A 23,088-nucleotide genomic window follows, 5' to 3' on the forward strand; every position below is an offset into this window, starting at 1 on the left:
TTTCCTTTATCCATTCATCTGTTGTTGGACACTTAGGTTGATTCCATATCTTGGCTATTGTGAATAGTGCTGTAATAAACGTGAATGTGCAGATGTCTCTTCAGTATACTGGTTTTCTTTCCTTTGGATAAATGCCCAGTAGAGGGATTGCTGGATCACACGGTAGTTCTATTTGTAGTTTTTGAGGAGCCTCCATACTGTCCTCCAGACTGGCTGTGCTATTTTACATTCCCATCAACAGTGTATAAGAGTTCCCTATTCTCCAGATCCTCACCAGCACTTTTTTTTTCCTTTGGCTTTTTGATAACAGCTATTCTAATTGGGGTGAGATGAAGTCATTGTGGTTTTGATTTGCATTTCCCTTATGATTAGTGATGTTGAGCATTTAAAAATATATTTGTTGGACATCTGTATGTCTTCTTTTGAGAAATGTCTGTTCAGATAATTTGCCCAGTTTTAAATCAGATTGCTCATTGTTTTGCCATCGAGATGTTTAAGTTCCTTGAATATTCTTGATATTAGTCCCTGGTAGGGGAATAGTTTGCAAATATTTTCTCCCACTCTGTAGGTTTTCTTTTCACTCTGTTGATTCTTTTCTTTGCTGCCCAGAAGCTTTTTAGTTTTATATAATCCCATTTGTTTATTTTGGCTTTTGTGGTCTGTGCTTTTGAGGTCTTATTCAGAATATCTTCTTTCAGGACAATGTCCTTTCCCCTGTGTTTTATTCTAGTAGTTATTATTTCTTATATTTAGGTATTTGGTTCATTTTGAATTGATTTTTGTATAGGGTGAGAGGTGGGGATATATTTTCATTCTTCTGCTTATAGATAACCAGTTTTCCCAGCACCCATTTATGGAAGAGATTGTCCTTTCCCCAGTGCATGTTCCTGGTATCTTTATTTTTAAAAATCAGTTGGCTGTAGATATATGGATTAGTTTCTGAGTTCTTCATTCTGTTCCACTGGTCTGTGTGGATTTTTATGCCAATGTCATGCTGTTTTGATTACTACAGCTTTGTAATATTTTTTGAAGTCTGGTAGTGTAATGCTTCAGCTTCATTCTTTTTGCTCAGGATTGTTTTGGCTATTCAGGATCTCTTGTGGTTCCATGTGAATTTTAGGATTTTTTTATATTTTTGTGAATAATGTCATTGGTATGGTACTTTGAAGAGGATTGCATTGAATATATAGATTATTTTGGATCATATGATCCTTTTAACAACAATACATTTTTTGATCCATGAGCATGGGATTTTTTTCCATTTGTTTGTATCCTCTTGAATTTCTTTCGTCAGTGTTGTAGTTTTCCTTATAGAGGTCTTTCACCTCCTTGGTTACATTTATTCCTAGGGTTTTGTTTGTTTGTTTGTAGTTATTGTAAGTGAGATTGCCTTCTCAATTTCTTTTTCAGCTTGTTCTTTGTGTATAGAAACACTAATTTTGTATGTTGATTTTTAATCCTGCAACTTTGCTGAATTTGTTGATTAAGTGTTTTTTGGTAGAGTCTTTAGATTTATCTCTACTTATAAGATCATATCATCTACAAACAGGGACAATTTGACTTTCTCCTTTACCAATTTGAATGCCTTTTGTTTGTTTTTTTTTTCTCTTGCTAGATTGCTCTGGTCAGGACTTCCAGTACTATGTTGAATAAGAGGGGTAAAAGTGGGCATCTTTGTCTCATTTCAGTTCCTAGAGGAAAAGCTTTTAGATTGCCCTCATTTAGTATGATGTTAGTTGTGGGTCTGTCACACATGGTTTTTACCGTGTTGAATTACTTTCCTTCTATACCTACTTTATTGAGAGTTTTTATCATGAAGGGATGTTGAATTTTATCAAATGCTTTTTCTGAATCTATTGATTATCATATGGTTTTTGTACTTCATACGGTTGATGTGATGTATGATATTTATTAATTTGCATATGTTGAACTGTCCTTGCATTCCTGAGATAAATCTCACTTGATCATTGCATATTATCTTTCTGATGTGTTGTTGCATTTGATTTGCTTGTATTTTGTTGAGGATTTTTACATCTATGTTTATCACAGATATTGACCTATAGTTTTTTGTTGTGTCCTTCCTTGTCTGGTTTTGGCATCAGGTCATGCAGACCTTATAAAATGAGTTAGGGAGAATTTCTCCACTTCAGGTTTTAAAATAAGTCAGAAGAATTGTTATTAATTCTTCTTCAAAGGTTTGGTAGAATTTAGCAGTGAATCTGGGTCCTGGACTTTTCATTGTTTAGAGATTTTTTTATTACCGATTCAGTCTCATTACTTGTCATTGATCTGTTCAGGCTGTCTATTTCTTCTTAGTTCAATCTTGGTAAATTGTATGTGTCCAGATGTGTAATTGTTCATAGTGATCAATAATAATCCTTTGTATTTCTGTTGTAGCTATTGTGATACCTCCCTTTTCACCTTTGATTTTATTTATTTGGGTATTCACTCTTTTTTTCTTAATTAGTCTAGCTATTGGGTTGTCAATTTTCTCTTTTCAAAGGACAATTTTTAATTTCATTGATCTTTTGTAATTTTTTAGTCTCAATTTTATTTATTTCTACTCTGACCTTTATTATTTCTTTTTTTCTACTAATTTTAGGTTTGGTTCATATTTTCTAGTCCTTGAGGTGCATCATTAGGTTTTTTGTTAGGTTGTGTCTTTCTAGTTTTTTGACACAGGCATTTGTTGCTGTGAACTTGCCTCTTACTATGGCTTTTGCTGTATCCTACAGGTATATTGTGTTTCTATTTTCATTTGTTTCAAAAAAAATTTTTAATTTCATTCTTAATTTCTTCCTTTATTTATTGGTCATTCAGGAGCATGTTAATTTCCATGTGTGTATATAGTTTCAAGGTTAATCTTATTAATGATTTCTAGTTTTATTTCATTGTAGTCAGCTAAGATACTCAGTATGATTTTGATTTTTAAAAATTTTTGAGACTTATTCTCTGTCCTAACATATGGTCAATACTGGAGAATGTTACATTTTGCTGACCAAAAGGATGTGTATTCTGCCACTGTTGAGTGAAGTGTTCTGTAAATGTCTGTTAGGTCCATTTGGTCTATGGTGCAGCTTAAATCCAATATTTCTTTGTTGATTTTTGGCCTAGATGATCTATCCAATGTTGAGAGTGAAGCATTGAAGTATCCAGCTATGATTGTATTGGGTCTATCTCTCCCTTTAGATCTAATATTATTTGCTTTATATATCTGGATGCTCCAGTCTTGGTACATATATATGAAGAGAATAGTTATATTCTCTTGCTGAATTAATCCCCTTATTATTGTATAATTTCCTTCTTTGTTTCTATTTACAGCTTTTGACCTGAAGTCTGTTTTATCTGATATAAGTATAGCTATTCATGCTTACTTTTGGTTTCTATTTGCACGGAATATCTTTTTCCATCCCTTCAGTTTCAGCCACAGGTGAGGTGAGTTTCTTGCCAGCAGCATGTAGATGGCTCTTTCCTTTTTTTTTTTTTTTGAGTCCATTCAGCCAGTCTATATCTTTTAAAGGGGGAATTTGATCCATGCTCATTTGGGGTTATTGTTGACAGGAGGAGAACATACACCTGTCATTTTATTGATTATTTTATGGTTGTTTTGTATATCCTTTGTTCTTCTCTTTCCTTCTGATTATTTTTGTGGCTGAGTAGTTTTCTGTAGTGATAAGGTTTGATTATTTACTCTTTCTCCTTTGGTTCTATCAATGGGTTTTATAGTTTTGCATGCTTTCATGATGGTGGTTCTTGTTACCTAATCATAAGGAGTTATATGAAATGCCAGAAAAAGAATGCAAAATAATAATCTTAAGGAAACTCAGTGAGTATGTGAGGAGATTCAGTAAGGAGAGTATGTCCTCTCCTGTCAATAATAACCCTGAATAATACTGGAGAATTACTGTGTTCCTTTGGAGATGCCATGATTCCTTGCTTTTTCATGTTTGATGTTTCCCTATGTTGGTTTCTATGCATCTGGCGAAAGAGTCACCTCTTCCAGTTTTACGGAGTTGATTTTGTAGGGAAAGACTTAGGCATATAAATGGGCCTTAGGGTGTTGGTTTGGTTGGATGCATTGGCTTTAGTTCTAACTGGATGCACTAGCATAGTCTCCATGTAGTTTTCTTAGCTGTAATCCATACTAGTTATGTTTTCAAGTGTCCCAGTAGCCTAGGATGAGAAAGTTTGTGGTGAGGGTGGTGTGACTTTGCCGGGGGTGGGTATTTGTTGGGCTATTTCTTATGTCAGAGGTGTGTGCATGCGTACAGTGGGTCAGCCAACTTGGGGCTGAGGTTAGGGGTTATAGAGCTGTTACTTTAGCCAGGAGCAGCTGCACGCCATTGCTCAGCCAGCATAGAGGTGTGCCTGGCAGGAGCAGCCAATGGGGCAATTTATCAGTCTTGGGACATGGGCACACAGCTGCTCAGCTGGCTTAAGGACATGTTTGCCAGGGACGGACCATGGGGCTGTTTCTTAGGTGCAGGATGTGTTTGCATGGCTTCTTGGCTAGCCTGGAGACATGTCGGCTGGTGGTGGCCCACACGGCTGCTTCCCAAGCTCAAGATGCAGGTGCATGGCTGCTTTATTGGCCTGAGAGCATTTCTCCTGGGGGTGTCTTGTGGGGCTGCTTCTCAGGCCTGAGAAACAGGCACACAGCTGCTTGGTTGGCGGAGAGGTGTGCCCACCATAGGTGGCTCATGGGGCTGTTTCTAAGGCCTAGGATGTGGGTCCTGGGCTGCTTAGTTGGCCTGGGGATTGTGCCTTCCAGGGGCAGCCCATGGAGCTGTTTCTTGGACTACCATTGTGGGCATGGGGCAATGGGCAGGCCAGGGGCTTGTCTGCAGGGGATTGGGCACTGTGGGGATGTTTCCCAGGCCCTGGGCAGTGACATGTAGCCACTCCATCAGCCCAAGAGCATGTCAGTTGCTTGGAGGCTTGAGGGCCTTTCCTGCTCAGGGAGAACGTGTGCAACAGTTTGGCTAGCTCAAGGGCAGGTTTTCCCTGGGCAGGACTGCTAGATTGTTCCTCCAACTGGAAGACTGTTCCTCCAACTGGCGGTAGGAATTGGTTTCCCTGCTAAACAGGACCAGAGTGACAGCTGATCCTGGGCCTAGGCTCCATGCAGCTGGAGTTGTGGCATTCAGCGACCTGGGTGGGCTAGTGGAATGAATATGGAACCCTAGTGCGGGACAGGGGCAGTGGCTACTGGCTTCCAGGAGTGGCTCTGGTCTCAATATGGTGCCATGCTGCAAAGCCTGGCTTATAGCGGGTGGGTGAGGAGTGGGGAGTGCACACTTTATGCTTTTAATGCAGGGAAATGCAGCAGTGTGAATTCCCACCATCTCTTCAAACGGGGCTCAGGGCTTGTGAGGACAATAGGATTCTACTGCAGTAGGGACTTTAGGTATTTGTGGTGGCAGTGGGGGCTGGTGGAGTTTCTTGCTTACCTTTTCCTTCACAGTGGGACTCCAGGTAGATCTGATCCAGCCAGGGAAGACAGTGCTGCAGAGGCTGGGTGCCTCCACAATGACCTCCTAGATTTCCAATCACCACGGTCATATCTCCACGCCCCTGCTGCACTCCACTACTCTCCTTTTGACACTCCAGTCAAATCTTCTCTGTTTGTTCATTACCTTGGTCCTTTCTTGTGGGAGAAACAAGTGCCAGGCATCTCTAGTCAGCCATCTTGCTGACCTAGACTTACTCTGTGATGGTTAATTTTATGTGTCACCTTGTCTGGGCCAGGACACCCAAATATATGATTGAACATTATTCTGGATGTTTCTGTGACAGTGTTTTTGAATACAATTTACATATAAATTGTTGAACTTTGAGTAAAGCATACTGCCCTCCATAATGTGGGTGGTTGTCATCTAATCAGTTGAAGGCTTGAATAGAACAAAGACTGACCTCCCCGAGGCAAGAAGGAATTCTTCCAGCAGGTGGCCTTCACCTGCAACATCTGCTCTTCCCTGGATCTTCAGCTTTATGGCCTACCCAACAGATATTGGACTTGTCAAGTTCTATAATTGAAATAGCCAGTTCCTTAAACTAAACCTCTCTCCGTCTCTCTTTTTCTCCACTCACATACACACAGACACATACACACATGCACATACACACACATACACCTTATTGGTTCTAATTCTCTGGAAAACCTTAATAGTAGGGGACAGGTTAGGGCATAATGACCTGGGGGTTGAGGTCTTTCCATGCCTGTTGCATGGACAAGCTTTAGTTCTGGTGGAGGCATCTTTCTCTACCTCATTTGCTTTAGGAACTGGTCGGGGGTCTTCAGCTAGAGAGGGCATGCCCTGTGGGCAGGCAAGATCATGGGCCCTCTTCCCCTTCTAAGCCGTTCCTCACTCACCCACTATGCCACATTGGGGAGGCTAAGCTAAGGTTCTTCAGGGAGAAAAGGGAGAAAAATGTATTTTATATATGAATATATTTTTTATATTTATTTATTTTATATTATTGTTTACTTTATTATATATCACTACTTTTATATAAAAAGCTCTATTTTTATATATATGTATAACTCTCCCCACAGATACCTTGAGTTGGACTGGGTTTTGGTTAAAGTGTCAATTATTCTACATGCCATTACAATCTTCTCAGGATAGTTGGTGGAGGTGTGTTTTAAAAGGAGCATGAGGCCAGGTGCAGTAGCTCATGCCTGTAATCCCAGTACTTTGGGAAGCCGACGTGGGCGGATCACCTAAGGTCAGGAGTTCAAGACCAGCCTGGCCAACGTGGCGAAACCTTGTCTCTACTAAAAATACAATAAAATTAGCTGAGCATAGTGGTGCACACCTGTAGTCCCACTTACTCGAGAGGCTGAGGCACGAGTATGGCTTGAACCTGGGAGGTGGAGGTTTCAGTGAGCCGAGATCGCACCACTGTACTCCAAGCTGGGCAACGGAGCAAGACTCCATCTCAATAAAAATAAGTACATAAAAAATAAAAGCAGCATGAGGACAACCAAGTTCTCAATCAGAGGACTGTCACCAGACCCTGAACTAGGGAGCAGGACAGGCAGGTAGCAGGCCTGAGGAATGGACATGTCACCATTCTCAAATTTGCTTAGGGTTGGTTGACTCTGCCTGTGCTCACACTGTTGCAATTGGGTACAGTCCTTTCCCCCCCCCCCCAATCTGAATATGTTGGAACTAGTTTCTTAGGGGATTCATCAGTTGAGGTATCTTAGACCCTTGGCTGTGGGCCATAAAACACACTTGACTGAGTATGATATGAATACCTTACACCCCATTGATGTATTGATTTGTTTTCATTTTGCTGTCTCCATGTACCATACACATCCATCTCTCAGCTAAGTTCCCAGAGAGCAAAGGCTGGCTTGGAGAAATTCTTTTAGCACAGAACATGAACAATACAAGAGCCTAAAGAGGAAAAGAATTCATATTTATCCAGCACCTAAAGTGTTGTAAGCATTTAAATATTAAACAATTATTCTCATCTTCACCACATTTAACAGATAAGGAAACTGAGTCTCAGGTAAGTTATATATGTAATGTGGGATATTATTTTTAGAAGCATTTCCTGCTGTCTTCCCTCCTCTTGGTAAGTCTTGGGACGTTAGGGGATTATTGTTGGTTGGTTTGTCTTCCTGAAGCTTTAATAGCACTGAGACTGAGGCAGACTGCCCCAAGGAAGGAGGAGGAATGTGGCCCAACAGGAAGGAGAAGGAAGTAAAAAGGGAGGAGAGGAACGGACATACCAACTCCCAAAATAGACCATTGGAAACTAAAAGATGCTGAGCAGTGTTGAATGTACAATTTTAACTTTTTCTCCGACTTCTGAGTGGGAGTGGAAGCTAGGAACTAAGTTATCAGTATTTTCCAAATTTCCTTGATGATTACCCATGATAAGCAATGCATGTGTATGTATATATACACATACATGTACATGCATTCTCATAAGCAGGACTACATATATATAACTTGCATATATATATATGTGTGTGTGTGTGTGTGTGAGCCACTTTATCATTTTCTATTATGTTCTATTTCTTTTTTAAAAAAATGTTTGTTGATCCTATAAATTTAATTCATGGCCTATTAATGATCACCAACTTTGGAAAAACACAGAGTTACAGGAGATTTATTTTTTGACACATCTAAGTAACTCTCTCAGGGTCCTGTAGTAGAAGCGGTGGATCTGGGATTTACTCCATGTTTGTTATGCTGTGTGTTAATGAGCCCAGAGAGAAGTCCCACCCAGCAGTCAGAGGTACCCAAGATACAACCAGTCGTTCATCTCAGACTTTTCCAGTTCATGAAAGATACACATTTCCCCCTCCTAATACTGGGATCCCCTCTGCTTTCAGCTACAAAATATTTCTTCCTAGACAAGTTATGGAACTACTAAGTTGCAGGCAAAATCTGAAGAACCTTAATCCGGAATTATCAAAGAAAATTTTTAAAAAGGACATTCTCCCCACTAGAAGGGGAACTTCCTATATAGGTGTACCTTTGTGCGGGAGAAAAATCTAACATGCAGCAAGTTCAGGAAGTCAAGAGGTAAAAACTGTCTTCCCTCGGGGCCATCTAATCCCACACTCAGCCAGTCCCATCTCCTTTGGGATGAGGATGAAGGGGTAGCAGTGGGCCAGGAGGAAAAAAAAAAAAAAGCAGAAAAGCAATTCTTCCTTTACTGACTTGCTTCCCCACCTCCCCACTCTCTGCACTGTCTTGGCAGCTTTTTCCACTCCCTACTCATTTCTTACACAGTTTTCCTCGTGTCAATTTTACTTTGGAATGGGCTATAATATTGAAAGAAAAAAACCCAACCAAAAAAACCCTTTCTTTCCATGACTCAGGTTTGTGATTCTTCTGGAGGGAAAGAGAAAGCATGGCTGTCCAGGAATCGGACTTTCTAAGCATCTTATTTGACTAAGTTGGAAAACTTTGTCTTCAACATATATATTTCTTTCCCTTCCGAGTGCCTCTAGGCTGTGGTGGTCCCTTTAGAGAAGCTTTAGAATAAACATGGCCTGACATTTCCCTTGCACTTCCAGTTGTTCGTCTGTTCTGCTACCTTGCTTAGACTCCTTTCATCCTTCCTGCTGGAACAGGGAAGGGGGTTGGCAGGATCACCATCTACCAGCCCTGAGTGATCTGGCCCCTACCTCTGTTACTGAACTCCAGTCACCACTGTTGCCATTTTTTGAACAAAATGAGCTCTTTCCTGCCTCAGAGCCTTTACAGAAGCTGTTCCTCTCCCTGGAAAGCTCTTCCCTCGCTTCTTCAAATAGTCAGTTCCTTCTCAACATTTGGGGCTCAGCTTGAATATCACATTCTAAGGAGATTTTTTTTCTCAATTATACTCTCCCAAATAGACCTTCGTTGTTATTCTCTAGAGTGGTCTTTGTTTTCTTTCATGATACCAACCACAATTCGTTAGTAGTTTGTCTTTTTCTCTGCCTCCACCATTATTATGAGTTTTTTTTTCCCTCTCTTCCTCCTACTCCAAAAAGGCATAATCATCTTATGAAGCAGATAGTGTAATCCTCCTTTTTACACATTAAGAAATCTCATTCATCTCATGATTAAGATACTGTTGGTAACCTTCAACACAGGGAACTCTGCCAGACTCTTCTTTCTCCCCTACTAAATTTATTCATTTAAATCATTCACTCATCTAGTTAATAGATATTTATTGAGCACCTACTTAGTAACTTTGTACCGGACACTGTGCTACAATGATAAGCAAAGCAATTCTTGCTCACTTTACTCCACACTGCAGCCAGCCAGAATAGAACCATGGCTCTAAAGTGCATTTCTCTGCTAAAAACCTTCGTCAGCCTCCAAATGCCTTCTGGATGAAATCTGAGCTCTATAGCATGGAGAGCACTGCAGGCCCTCTGTAACCAACCCCTCCTTCCTTTCCAAATGCTTCTTTTGCTGCTCTTCTCCCACCCTGGGCCCTGCTGGGTAACTACAGGAGCTCCTTCAGAAGACAGATAGCAACAACCAAAGTCCCCCGGGACTTGTTTTTGCTCTCTCTCTCTCCCTCTCTTTCACACATACATGCGCACACACACACACACACACACAAATATACACACACAGCCTGGGACAATGACAACAGTGACTTCTGAGTTGCTCATAGAGAATCTTAGCAGGTACATTTCTCTGCTGGTTGCTCAGATAGCTTTTAGCTACTACTTCCTGGGCTGTGGGCTTTTTATAATTTAGCTCCCAGTCCAGGAGCAGCAAGTTAGGAGTTGACCCAGCCCTATAACTTGAGAGCAGGCCTCCGTAAGGAAACCTCACATCACCAGGTCACAGTGTGGCTGATAGTGTCAACAATGGCATCAACTTTCTTGCTTCAAGGATGCTAAATGTCCTCAAAGTGCTAAAGAAGATGTCAAGAACTGCAAGCATAAGAGCTGTGTATCAAGAACCTCTTCCCCTGGGTGAGGCAGAACGCTTGTATTCATGCCTAATTAGAAGGGCCAGAGAGATGGAATTTAAGGCTTTGCATCTGTATTTATTTCCCACTTTCAATTCCACATCTCTTCAGGGTTGCTGCAATAGATCCTTACCAAGCTTTCACTTTTTATATTTTGTGCTACGTGGGGCTTGTTTTTAATTTTTTTTTTCTTACAGGAATATCATGAACAAAGGACTAAGAGAAGGATTTTCTTCAGCTTCTCTGGAAACTTGCAGCCTTCTAAATGCTTTATGCTTCAGTTTCTTCATCTATAAAATAGGGAATTAGCAAAATTAATGAACCCTTGTCTTTCATAAAATGTCTTATAGGATAGGTGCTGTGCAAGTAATATGCTATGGAATGATAATGTTTTGTTAGTGTTTATAAACATAATTTGAATTTTCCATTAATTGGAATTAATCCTGTTTATAAGAAAAGACCTTTCCAATTAAATCACTGGTGTGCGACTTCGGGTGGTTGAAGCCTTTATTTTGCTTTACTTCTAATAAAATGGGTTCCTACTTTATTTTGGGTAAATTCTTAATTTGCATCTTGCTTTGGCCAGTTTCAGTGAAGAGTCTCACCTTTTATTTAGTCTCTCTACACATTATTTGTATTAGACAATTTTCTTGGATATTATGCCTCTTCTCATTATTGAAAATCACTTTACAGCTGAAGGTTAATAGCCATGTTTATTCAAGGTAATGTTACAATGTGCTTAAGATTTTAAAACAAAAACAAATAACCTTTCATTAAACTGCTATTTTGGCTGGGTGTAGTGGCTCACACCTGTAATCCCATCACTTTGGGAGGCCGAGGTGGGTGGATCACCTGAGGTCAGGAGTTCAAGACCAGCCTGGCCAACACGGCAACACCACGTCTCTACTAAAAATACAAAAAAATAGCTGGGCTTGGTGGCACACACCTGTAATCCCAGCTAATTGGGAGGCTGAGCAGGGAGAATTGCTTGAACCCAGGAGGCGGAGGTTGCAGTGAGCCGAGATCACAACACTGCACTCCAGCCTGGGCGCGACAGAGCGAAACTCTGTCTCAAAAATAAAACAAAACAAAAACCACTATTTTAGTGAGTCATATTTTAGTTTTATCCTGGATGCTTGATGTTCCATTTCCTTATGAATGAAAATTGTATTGAACACCACGAGCCCAAAATGGTAATGAATTACAAAGCTATTTACATTTCGGCTTTCTTATAAGTAAACTGTCACCTGTTTCTAACATTGAGCTATGTTTTAATGCTATTCCCCCAAGAATAAGTCTTTTAACCCTGGTATAATTCTTTCTTATCTTGAAAAGTAAAAGATCTTTAACGTTTCTAGATATGCTTTGAATCTAAACCTTAGTTTCTAATAGTGTTAGTCACTCAAGTCATATACTTGAAAACATTAAATTGGAGTATCAGTTTGTCTCTTCCTAAGAGGTACCAATAAAATTAGCAGCCATAGAGTGTCAGAGTGTGTCCTGACCTGCTGTTTACTCACTTGATGACTCTGAATTTGATGCTTTGAATTTGAACCCATTTGAATCCAGACAATTCATTGCAATCTAGAATCACCCAAGCTAATTTCTTTTGACTCAAGAAAGCCCTTGGACAGAAGAAAAAAAAATAAGTCTAGGTTACCCCTCTTTCATCCTAAAATTAAGAGTTCCAAATAATTTGAGAGAGAGGGATGCTAGCTCTCCTCTGTGAATCTCTTTCTGTTCCCCAGATAGCATGCTAACCTGACTAAAATCCTGAAGGCAGGTTTCAAGACGGTATTTAAGGTATATAGTCTATAACTGTCAATTAGGAAGTTTTTAATAAATATAACCCCCTCCCCTACCGAATCTTTGTGATTGATATAAACTTGAACTGAGAACCCCAGGATGTCTCTAAATCAAAATGGTAGTTTAGACCCACTCTAAACAAGACCATTCCCTGTGCCTCAAATAGTCTGCTTACAAATCATCTTTATGGCAGGGATGCTATAGAATCAGGCAGTGGTCTGGAGGGTCCATCATCAGGTAAAATTTCTTAGCCCATTATTTCTTGGTACATAGTTATGGAAAAATGTGGGCCTGAGGTTAACTCACGTTAAGTATTTAGCACAGTACCTGGCTCATAGACACTTAACATATATTAGTGTTTATTCCTTCTTGAGAGGATTTGGAATATGAGAAAGCTAGGAGAAATATGGCAGAAACATGGACTTTAATTCACACAAAAGATATTTAGCTTCATTCTCCCCCTTTAGAAGAGTTCCAGCATACACATCTCCTGTGCCTAAAAGGTCTCCAACATCAAAGGTCTGCCGAATGCCACCCGCTGTGCTGGACTGAATGTGGGAGGAAGAGCAACACTGCTTCTAAAACAGCCCCGCTACAAAGTGTGGGGTGATGATGATCAGAGCTCCTGTGAAAAATGTCTTAAGGGTAAGTTGACAAGTGGGTTTTTGAGCAGTGATTTTTCTGCAATCTGAGAAGCACAGCAGAATTGTTGAATGAATACAGTTACATGCCCCTCACAGAGATTTCTGTGTAGCCTCTACAGTCACTTTCAAGTCACTTATAAACACCCATGGTGTCAGATATAATCTACTCACACCCAAAACATTAGTCCATAATGTAAAATTTCCTAAGGATTTTGGAAGGGAAATGAAGGATGATTTTATAGCGTCCATGGGATACACTCTCATAAACCCTCTATTCACCAGGGCTTCTCTTCCCAAGTCTGTCTGGCCTGCACTAGACACACACCACAGAATATCTCCTCTTCTTTTCTTCCTCCCTCCTCCAGTAGTGTAATGCTTAGCCTTCCAGACCCTGTCCCTCTTCCCCAGACCCTTCCAAGTGCTTTATGCATAGCCATTTCACCAAACTTCTCCCACTTCCCCAAACTTGCCTGCCCACATGCAGGTGCTCAGCACAAAATAATTCCCCAAAGCAACCCTTAGAAGGGAGAGGTAGGTGGATTCATGAATAACAACCCCATCTCCAATTATTTCCCGCACACATTTTCCATTCATAAAGCCTAATTTTATAGCTATTAATTTGTTAATTGACTGCATGAAATGACAAAGCTAACAGAGACAAAGCCAGATTTAGAATGAAAGCTAGGTTTAGAATGAAAGATTCCAAAGATTTCACTTCCTCCTAGCTTGCTTGGATGACAGCCTGGGATGGGCTTATCTACTGAAGATGTAACCAAGTGAGCCAGCAGCTCCTTGCTGGATTCTGCCTCCTAAGGAAGGAGGATAGATCTATGTGATCCGAAGACTTTTGATCGCTGGTGTCTTCACATTATAGACCTTAGAAGCCTGACTTTTTTGGAAGCCTGTAGAGAGTCTCAGGAAGAAATGTACTTTAAAAAATGTGTAATAACCATATGTTGATTTCCCCCTTGTCCTCTTTGAGCTTCCAAAATCACAAAACTCTTTTTTGTATAAAAGCATTAATTATCAAAGTGAAAAAAAAAAAATAAAGGAGGCTTATTGAAGATTTACTAGGCTGGATGAAGAAGAGGTTTCCATCACACACCACATAGGAAACAACTTAATAAAGCCTTCATTGTGCAATTTTCCCCAAAGTCTTTTTCTAGCTGGGCCGTAAGCTAGAATCTTCTTTCCTTTGATTTCCTCCCCTGGGGAAGCCCTTGGCCTTGCACCTGGTTGCTCTCTCTCCTTTATTAGGCAGAGTCTTCTTCTTCTGCACAAAGCCTGGACCCCAGCAGGAAGCTTGCTCCTACCTCATAGCAGGCTTATCAGAGGCTGTTTATAGCAGAGGAAGCCTCTTCCTACAAAGGAATTCTCACACCAGCTGCCAAGAAGATAGCGTTTTCTCCATATGTTATATATCCCTTGTTATTTGAAAGATAATATTATGTTTTTGTTGAATTTAAGTGTGTCGATTCAGATTAATCTCTTCAACAGATAATTACTAAGGGTCTTTTATGAGCCAGGCAATGGGCTAGAAGCTGGGGCTACACCAGTGAGCAAGACCTGATGTCTGCCCTCAGTGAGCTCCCTGTTGAGTGGGGAAGAAGGGAAAGAAAACAGGCATTTCATCGCCAAGTCTTCAGTGTGATATTAGGGTATATATTGGTTGATATGAAAGAGTCAGCCCACCCAGTTCTGAGGGAGGAAGGTCTGGGAAGGCTTTCCAGAGAAAGTGATATTAGCAGCAGCCTGCCAGATGACTGGTGTTGGGGGCGCGGGAGGGCCGAGGCAGCATTCCAGCAAGGAAGCAGCAGGTCCAAAGCTCAGGGGGACAGGGAGCACAGCCTGACTCAGGCGACAGTTCACAGTTCCCTGGGGTGTGGGGTGAGGAGCGGAAGAGTGGAAAACGATGAGACTGGAGAAGGAAGCATGGCTGACCGTAAATGACTTGTAACAAACACCACGTGGAAGTGTTCATGATTTTTTTTCTCCTAAAATCAGCGAGAGAGATTTTGAGCAGGCCAGCAGCATATTTAGATTTCATTTTTAAAGAAAAATCTCAATGGATGCAATATAAACCAAACCAAACCCAAACAAAACAAAATAAGGCGTATGTGTGATAACTGCTATGTGTGAACTGTGCGCAAAGTACTGCAAAAGCCCTGAGGGGCCAGGTGCCTCCCCAATGGCTGTCGAGGGCCCAGGAAGGCCTTCTAGAGCAGGTGGCCTGGGTGGTGAGGGGGGCACCTCAACAGTGCAAATACCCCACCTTCTAAATGTGTTGGTTTGATTCCAATGCACATCCTTTCATTCTTGAGAACTTTGAAGACAGTATTACTCAAGCACCTTCTAAAACTGAGTCCCATTTATTATTTATTCGACACTCCTGATGACTTTCTTTCTTGTCGGGTCTATGAATCTGAAGGAATTTTAGAGCCCAGATGATAACTTTCTTTAATAAATTATTACAAAATTTTCAATTTCAAGGAAAATCATCAAACTACAATAATAATGCTAAGCACCATAAATGAATTTTGTTGTTATTTCCTGTATGTTCTACAAAAATTTTACAAAAAAAAGTTGAAGAATGAAGTTTGCATGATCATTAGTGTAGCTCTTTTTCCAGACAAAATAGATTCTCTCTTCTAATGAGAGCATTACAATAAAAAAAAAAAAAAAATGAATCTAGTTAAAGGGATTTGGGCATGTCATGTATAAAGATAATTTTGATGGAAGTGAATGTCAAATTTGTGTTTGTCAACAAAGAACTATTTAAAATAAACAATATTGAGCAATTAGTAGTATACACAAGTGTGATTTTTGCATTTTGTCATTTATTACTCAAAATAGTCCTGTAAACCACATGCCAGTAACCATCATCCCCATTTTATTAACAAAGATGCAGAGGCCCAGAAAGGTTACATAACTTGCCTAAAGTCATGCAGTTACTAAGCACCACAGCTGAGATTGATAACTGAATTTGTCTCCAAAGTTTATACTTCATTGCATGGCTGCTGCTCTTTTTCTTAGAGATCTTGGGGCTCTTAGCCCGTTCCTTTGGGCTAGATATAGGATTTCAGCTTTGGGTACTTGACCAGACATACAAGTAGGAGACTAGTACAGAAAGGATAACTTGTTTAATAATCTCATAATCACCAGTGATTCAAGAATTTGACATTAACATTAACCTCTATAGCCTTCCTTTCCATCAGCACATTATCATCTTTATTGAAGGATATAGGATATGGCCCTAAATTACTTATTTTTCCTAGATTTGTACAACTCTGCCCTATTGCATTGCTTTCTATTCTTGTCAATCTGTGGGGCATTATTGGCTAAGTGGGACTGAGTATTTCTTCCAACGTTAATTGTTTTCAGTTGTCAAAAGGGCGTTCCTGGAGTGGAAGGAGGGCAGCACAATGGTAAAGGGCAACTCTGGCTTTGAATTCCAGCTCTGCCATTTGCTTGTTGTATATTTCTCTTGATAAGCACGTACAGCATATGCCCAGAAAAACCTCCTTTCAGAGGGTAACAATTAAGCCCCCTACTCCATCATCTTCTAATATGATCTTTTCTCATCAGGTAGAGGTAGGAGTTTTAATACTCATATTGCTTCCTTGATTCAAAGATCCTGCTCACATTTAGTAAGAATAAATTAGTGTTTGCTTATCATATTTAAACTTTTGATTTAAAATATTTTACTTTCAGTGTAGCCACTATGACACTATCTTTTTAAAAATGTCGATTTCTGAAAGAGTGGACAAATATGTGCCATGGCTTGTATATATAGATAATACTATATAATACAATGGACCAATAATGTCCATGTAAAATTGTCTTCCACTAGGAATGAAGAATTTGTATCTGTAGGGAAATAAATATCACAGGCCAGAAGACTACCAGCCAGGTAATGCCAGTGTTGGCAGAGTCATGTAGGCACAAATAGGTCTTCTGTTACTAGCTGATATGAAACTGGTTGCTTTTTGAAGGAAGCATCAGGGATGAACAAAGGGTCTAGAAGATTTCACATCAGGGCTACAGTTTCACACTTAATTCATTCAAATAATGATAAAAATGGTAATGAAGAATGAAGGCCATGCTAATTGCAGTTCAATAATTTTAGTGATGCCTTTGCTATATACTGGGGGATCCAGTTTCCAATACACATCTATTGCAAATCATTCACTTGTACTAGTGTTTATTAAGCATCTACTGTGTATGAAACTGTCTTAGGGACTATTTTGTTAAGGATCTTATGACCCAATGGAAGGGCCCGTGCACTCCCACATGACAAAGAATATGGCTGCGAGGTCAAATTCCTTTACAAAATAATTGAAGGAACATCCAGATGATTGTATTTCAATACAATCTTATTGTATTGGATTTCTGAAATAAGTAGGTTATTGGCTAAGGCTGGGGAATCTTTTTATAATAGTGAAGTTTTCATTATGATGGTATTTATCGTAAGGAGATCTGAACTGTAATATAATACAATTACAATCATAAATATAATTATGAGGTGTAAGTGCTAAGGGAATACAGGAGAGATTAATTAGAGACAGGTGGTTCCAGGGCTTCTCCAAGGGCTCCTGATAAGTTCAGGGGGAGATCTTCATTCTCTTCAGATTCTGCCTTTGCCCAAGGGACTCTTCTACACTGAGAGCTTACGGTGGAGAAGAGAGGGTCTATTCCTCCACACTCAAGTCAGAAGGATTCTTTGGCTCCAGTTTTTAGGAGTCTCACCTTATTTCTTTAAAATAACTAATATTACTAGAAAATACTCTGTTATCCATTAAATAACTTATCTTTTGAGACCTTTGATGATGGCGCCAGATTTGAAAAATAGCCTTTTAAAATGAAGTGACATGCAGAGGACTGGGGTCAAACCCCCAAACGCTGTTGAGGAGAGGCATGCTTAATAATGGGCCCCGTGAGTTATGAAACATTAATGGATCCTGACACAGCTGTCACTGGGGCACCGTGGTCACTCTCTTCTGGTCAGTCGTGCATGAGGTCTCACTTTTATTCGAATAGGGATGTGACCACTCTGCATCTTCTTATCTTCCCATTCACCTACACATTTCACAGCCTTGCACATTTAATATTAATGAGACTCTCCTAATATTAAGCCTCGATTGGCCAACTGCTGGGTGTATTTGTTTTGTAATAAGCTGTTTGGATGGATGTAAACATTTTGACCATGCTGACACTAAAGACAATTTTTTTTTTTTGAGACGGAGTCTTACCCTATCACCCAGGCTGCAATGTATTTCATACATCTTCAAACACTCCCACTCTTCACCAACTTTTCACCCGAGTCTACTAGTCTCTGCCCCTTTTCTCAACCTTCTTTAATCCATCTTTTTTTTTTTTTTTTTTTTTTTTGAGACGGAGTCTAGCTCTATCGCCAGGCTGGAGTACAGTGGCCTGATCTCAGCTCACTGCAACCTCTGCCTCCCGGGTTCAAGTGATTCTCCTGCCTCAGTCTCCCTGGGATTACAGGCACGTGCGACCACACCCAGCTAATTTTTGTATTTTTAGTAGTGACGGGGTTTCACCATGTTGGCCAGGATTGTCTCAATCTCTTGACATCGTGATCTGCCCTCCTCGGCCCTCCAAAGTGCTGGGATTACAGGTGTGAGCCACTGCGCCCAGCCTTTTTTTTTTTCTTTCTTTCTTTTTGAAACGGGGTCTCGCCCTGTCACCCAGGCTGGAGCACGGGTGTAATCTCAGTTTACTGCAGCCTCCACCTCCTGTATTCAAACGATTCTCCTGCTTCAGCCTCCCGAGTAGCTGGGATTACAGGCGTGTGCCACCACGCCCAGCTAATTTTTGTATTTTCAGTAGAGATGGGGTTTCGCCATGTTGGCCAGCCTGGTCTCAAACTCCTGACCAGGTGATCCGCCGCCTGCCTCGGCCTCCCAAAGTGCTGGGATTACAGGCATCAGCCACTGCATCCGCCCAAGACAATTTTAAAACTAACTCAGGGAAATAAACGTAGCGCTAGGTTTTGCTGGATACTCTTAGCACGCTAAGCTTCAGTATACCTGTGCACGGCAAACAGCAATTGGAAGTTCCTGGATGGCCTTACGTAGAGCATCCCTGGCCTTGTGGTTATTTGAATGTATCGCCACATGTTTAATTGCCACTAATAAGAAGCAGAAACAAAACTAGTCAAAGCCCAGCTTAAACCAGAAATGAGAATTTTGTGGAGCTCTAACTCCCAAGGTCATATAATCGAGTGTATCGTGCTGACCATCAGCTGTCAGGAACACGGAGTCCCCACTTCAGCTTGGTGATGACTCACTCTGCTGTCCTAGGTGAGTCACTTAAATCCTCTGCTCCTCAGTTTCCCAACTCGTCTCTCTTCACATGTATGCAAAGGACTTGCAGAAAGAGTCTTTTTAAAAAATGACTTGTTTTCGGCCAGGCTCGGTGGCTCACGCCTGTAACCCCAGCACTTCGGGAGGCCCATGCGGGCGGAATACAAGATCAGAAGATTGAGACCATCCTGGCTAACGCGGTGAAACCCCGTCTCTACTAAAAATACAAAAAATTAGCCGGGTGTGGTGGTGGGCGTCTGTAATCCCAGCTACTCAGGAAGCTGAGGCAGGAGATTCGTTTGAACCCAGGAGGTGGAGGTTGCAGTGAGCCGAGATTGTGCCACTCCACCCCAGCCTGGGTGACAGAGCAAGACTCCGTCTCAAAAACAAACAAAAAACAAACAAACAAAAAAAACCTGTTTTCAAGCGTCTGAGTGGGTAATTGTTTGACAGGAACAAAGAAAAGAAACTTTTTAAAAAAGCAAATTTCTAGCTCCTGTTGATTTTATATCAGTAACAAATTACACTTTGTTGCTCTATAGGGTTGGAAATCAGCAGTCAAGCAAAAGCGAAGTTCCAGTAATCTACATCGTTGAAGTGCCAACAAGCAAAAGTCAGCTGGTCATGCTTCTAAACAACTGGAAAGATGGGAGCAGGCTGAAGCAGTGAGGAAAACCTTAGGCAGGATGGAACAGAGCTCTGGGTTAAGAGGAGGTGGTAAGGGTGAAGTGGGATCTATGGCTTAACAAAGTGGTTAATTGTCATCACATGATTCAAATATGTTTATTTCTTAAACCTTCACTCCAGACCGCGGCGGACAGGGGGCCTCTTTGTAATTACAGATGACTATTAGCAACCAACAGGGAGAAAGAAAGAAAAATGAAGACAAGAAAAAAATGAATGAAGAAGAAAAGCACTGTGATCCTTTGCATCATCAAAAGTGATCAACAGTCGGTTCTTTAAAGGCTGTGAGAACAACATTTCAACGTTATTTTCCAGTCACTGCTACCAGCAGAAACTCCCTATAGAAGGAGGCTCATAGCAGCTACACACAGACAACAGAGAAGGAAGCTGCTTGGTACAACCGTCACCTTCAGGACAACAGGCAGCCAACAGAGCATTTCACCCCGAAGGTGTACGTGTGATTACACAAAACCCTCACTTGGTCATTTTTTTACGGGTTTTAATAATGCTGATGCAAAATAAGAGTAAAATTACAGGTGCCAGTTCCCATTGTAGAATGCTGATAAACAACTTACCATTTTGCAGTGGCTGGTCACATCTGGAGCCTTTTGGGATGCAAAAGTACTGGAAGGATTATTGCAAAACTTAAAGACACTTTTGCTGCCATTACTTTGTTTTTAACCTAAATTAGTGTGGGTTTTTTTGGGGGGGTGCTGGGGGGATGCTTTTTTAGAGAGTCTTAATGCTTATATTATAAACTTATTTAGTTAAACACTAACCAAATAACAAAATGAAAAAGGGGGTTAGGTTTAGAGTAGTTGCTTGAAAACTTTTCCAAATTGACCTCAAATAGACAGAGGCTGGTATAAAACTATGGATTGGTGGATTATGACTTATTAATTTTGGTGCTATAAAATCTTCAATTTAAATAACCTGATTAAACTTGATTTGTCATTGTTGATACCTCTCTTACAAATGTTGATACCTCTCTTACAAAAGTGTGTAATGTGTACAGTGTAAGAATAATAATACAAATGGAAGTGCATTGTTCCTATTCTTTATGGAGCTATGGTTTTTCATAACCACAAAAGAACATCAACATAAGAATATAATGTATTAGGGTATAGTTAGTATTTTGACTCCTTTTTAATAAAACTCTTCTTTTAGGATATAAATATTTCTCTGTATTTTGTGTCTGCTGCAAGGCAATTTGGGCTGGTACCGGGACTAGACATGGATGGGTGGAGAGAGTCTGGGTCTTCCCCTTTAGGGTTTCATGATTCTTGTATGTTTTTCATTAGGTTGCTTAAGGACTAATTCTGCTTGTATGTAGCTAGTAGAGCATGATCCCCTTGTCTTCTTTTCTTTTTGTGCTCCTCAGTTGAAAATATGCAATCTAAATCCTTAAAGTGCAAACTAGTCATAGCTACCGAAGTCCCGCTTCCAGCAGATTCTTTGCTATATCTAACATGTACGAAATCAGACATTTTAATGAACGCATGTGTTTTCCTGTAGTGTTACGTGGACTGACAGGCTGTGGAGATGTCTGAAATGATTTGGCTGGACTCATTGCAGTCCTCCAGAATCATTTCCTGTGATATCATGCAGTGCATTTCTTCTAGGATTTCCTTGTCAAGAATATTCCTCTTTAAAGCAAAATAATAACTTATGGAGCTTAATAGATTTTGTAGCTGAACATTGAAGTAGTGTGCCCAGTACATGAAGCATTCTAGCTTTCTTCATGCAAATGAGCAGATACACTTAACAAGTCAATCTTGAATCTATTTGGGAAAAAAGCCACTCTGTTGGCTGTGTGCTATTAGCACATGTAGATACAAGCACATACGGGCTTGGACATGTATTAGCATCGGATGTTACTTTACTGAGAAAGTGATGTGTTGACCAAAATATGCATATCTGAATGGAGGGAGGCCTTTGTGGTGCTCTTTTCAATTCTAATCTGCTATGGTCTGAATGTTTGCATCTCCACAAAATTCATGTGTTGAAATCCTAACCCCCAAGGTGATTGTATTAGGAGGTAGAGCCCTTGTCGGGTGATTAAGTGAAAAGATCAGAGCTCCTATGTGTGGGATTAGTGCCCTTATAAAAGAGGCCCCAAACAGTTTATTCTCCCCTTCCACCATGTGAGGACCCAGACAGAAGGCACCATCTAAGAGGAAACGGGCCAGCACCAGACAGCAAATTTGCCAGCACCTCGATCTTGGACTTCTCAGCCTCCAGAGCTGTGAGAAATAGATTTCTGTTGTTTATAAGCCACCTGCCCAGTCTATGATATTTTCTTAGAGCAGCCCAAATGGACTAAGACAGCTATTTTAAGCCTACATAGTAGGAGACTTTCTGGCTGACTAGATCAAGAAGTCAAAAAGAGATTTCTGTTTTCTTCCAAATCATGCTTATTGATTTGGAGTAAAATTCTGTGATGGGCTGTAAAGTAATAGGACTCACATCATGAGTCAGAGGAAGGAGGAGATTAACATTTATTGAGTACCTAATATGTGCCAAGCTTTTTTCATAAATTAACTCATTTATTCCTTACAACAGACTGGAAGGGAAATATTGTTACTCTTAATGTATAGAAGAGAAAACTGAAAGAGAGGTTAAATAACTTGTCCAAGTCCAGAGTTCATATTTAGAAGAGCCAGAACTTTAATCTGGGTCTAACTCTAAAGTGTATGGTGTTTCCAACTATAGTGTGCTGCTTTCTGTGGATTATGAAATTTCATATAGGGGGGCTCAGAGGGAGAGAATTACTTTGGAGGAAAATATCTCGTATTGTTTGAAGTAGATTTTCAAACCTACTTAGTAAATCTATGTGCTGCAAAGTGGGCCTGTTCCTCTGTTGTCTATGGTCCCATCTGTATTTTACATCTGGAAAAACATATCTGGGAAGAGTTTCATCCTGGTAGCTACAAAGAACAGTTGGAAACTTCTGCTTTTTGTACAATAAAATCTGCAGTGGTCCTGGTAATGACCTTTTCATTTGTGGTATTATTGTTTAAGCTCTATTGGTTACGAGGAAGAGTCATTCCAAGGGAGTTTATTGTGAGGTTAAAATGGGCCATCTTCTGGCCATCTTAGGAAAAAAAAATGATTGTACGGCCCATGGGCTGGATTAAGGACCGGACCTAGAACTAAGGTACTTCCTTTGTCTCCCCTGCCACCCTATG

The 23,088-nt window shown here is 40.5% G+C and overlaps 1 long non-coding RNA gene across 1 annotated transcript in view; it reads left to right on the forward strand.

Moving 5' to 3' along the window:
- The window catches only part of LOC139363602 (uncharacterized), a 33,168-nt gene extending 12,615 nt beyond the window's left edge, over positions 1-20,553 (forward strand). The window contains exons 3-4 of the long non-coding RNA XR_011624272.1: positions 12,714-12,891; positions 19,759-20,553. This is a non-coding gene — a long non-coding RNA (uncharacterized lncRNA). The remainder of the gene's footprint in view (positions 1-12,713; positions 12,892-19,758) is intronic.
- Positions 20,554-23,088: the final 2,535 nt, after the last annotated feature.

Source organism: Macaca nemestrina, chromosome 6, assembly GCF_043159975.1.
Source record: "Macaca nemestrina isolate mMacNem1 chromosome 6, mMacNem.hap1, whole genome shotgun sequence".
Taxonomy (NCBI): Eukaryota; Metazoa; Chordata; class Mammalia; order Primates; family Cercopithecidae; genus Macaca; species Macaca nemestrina.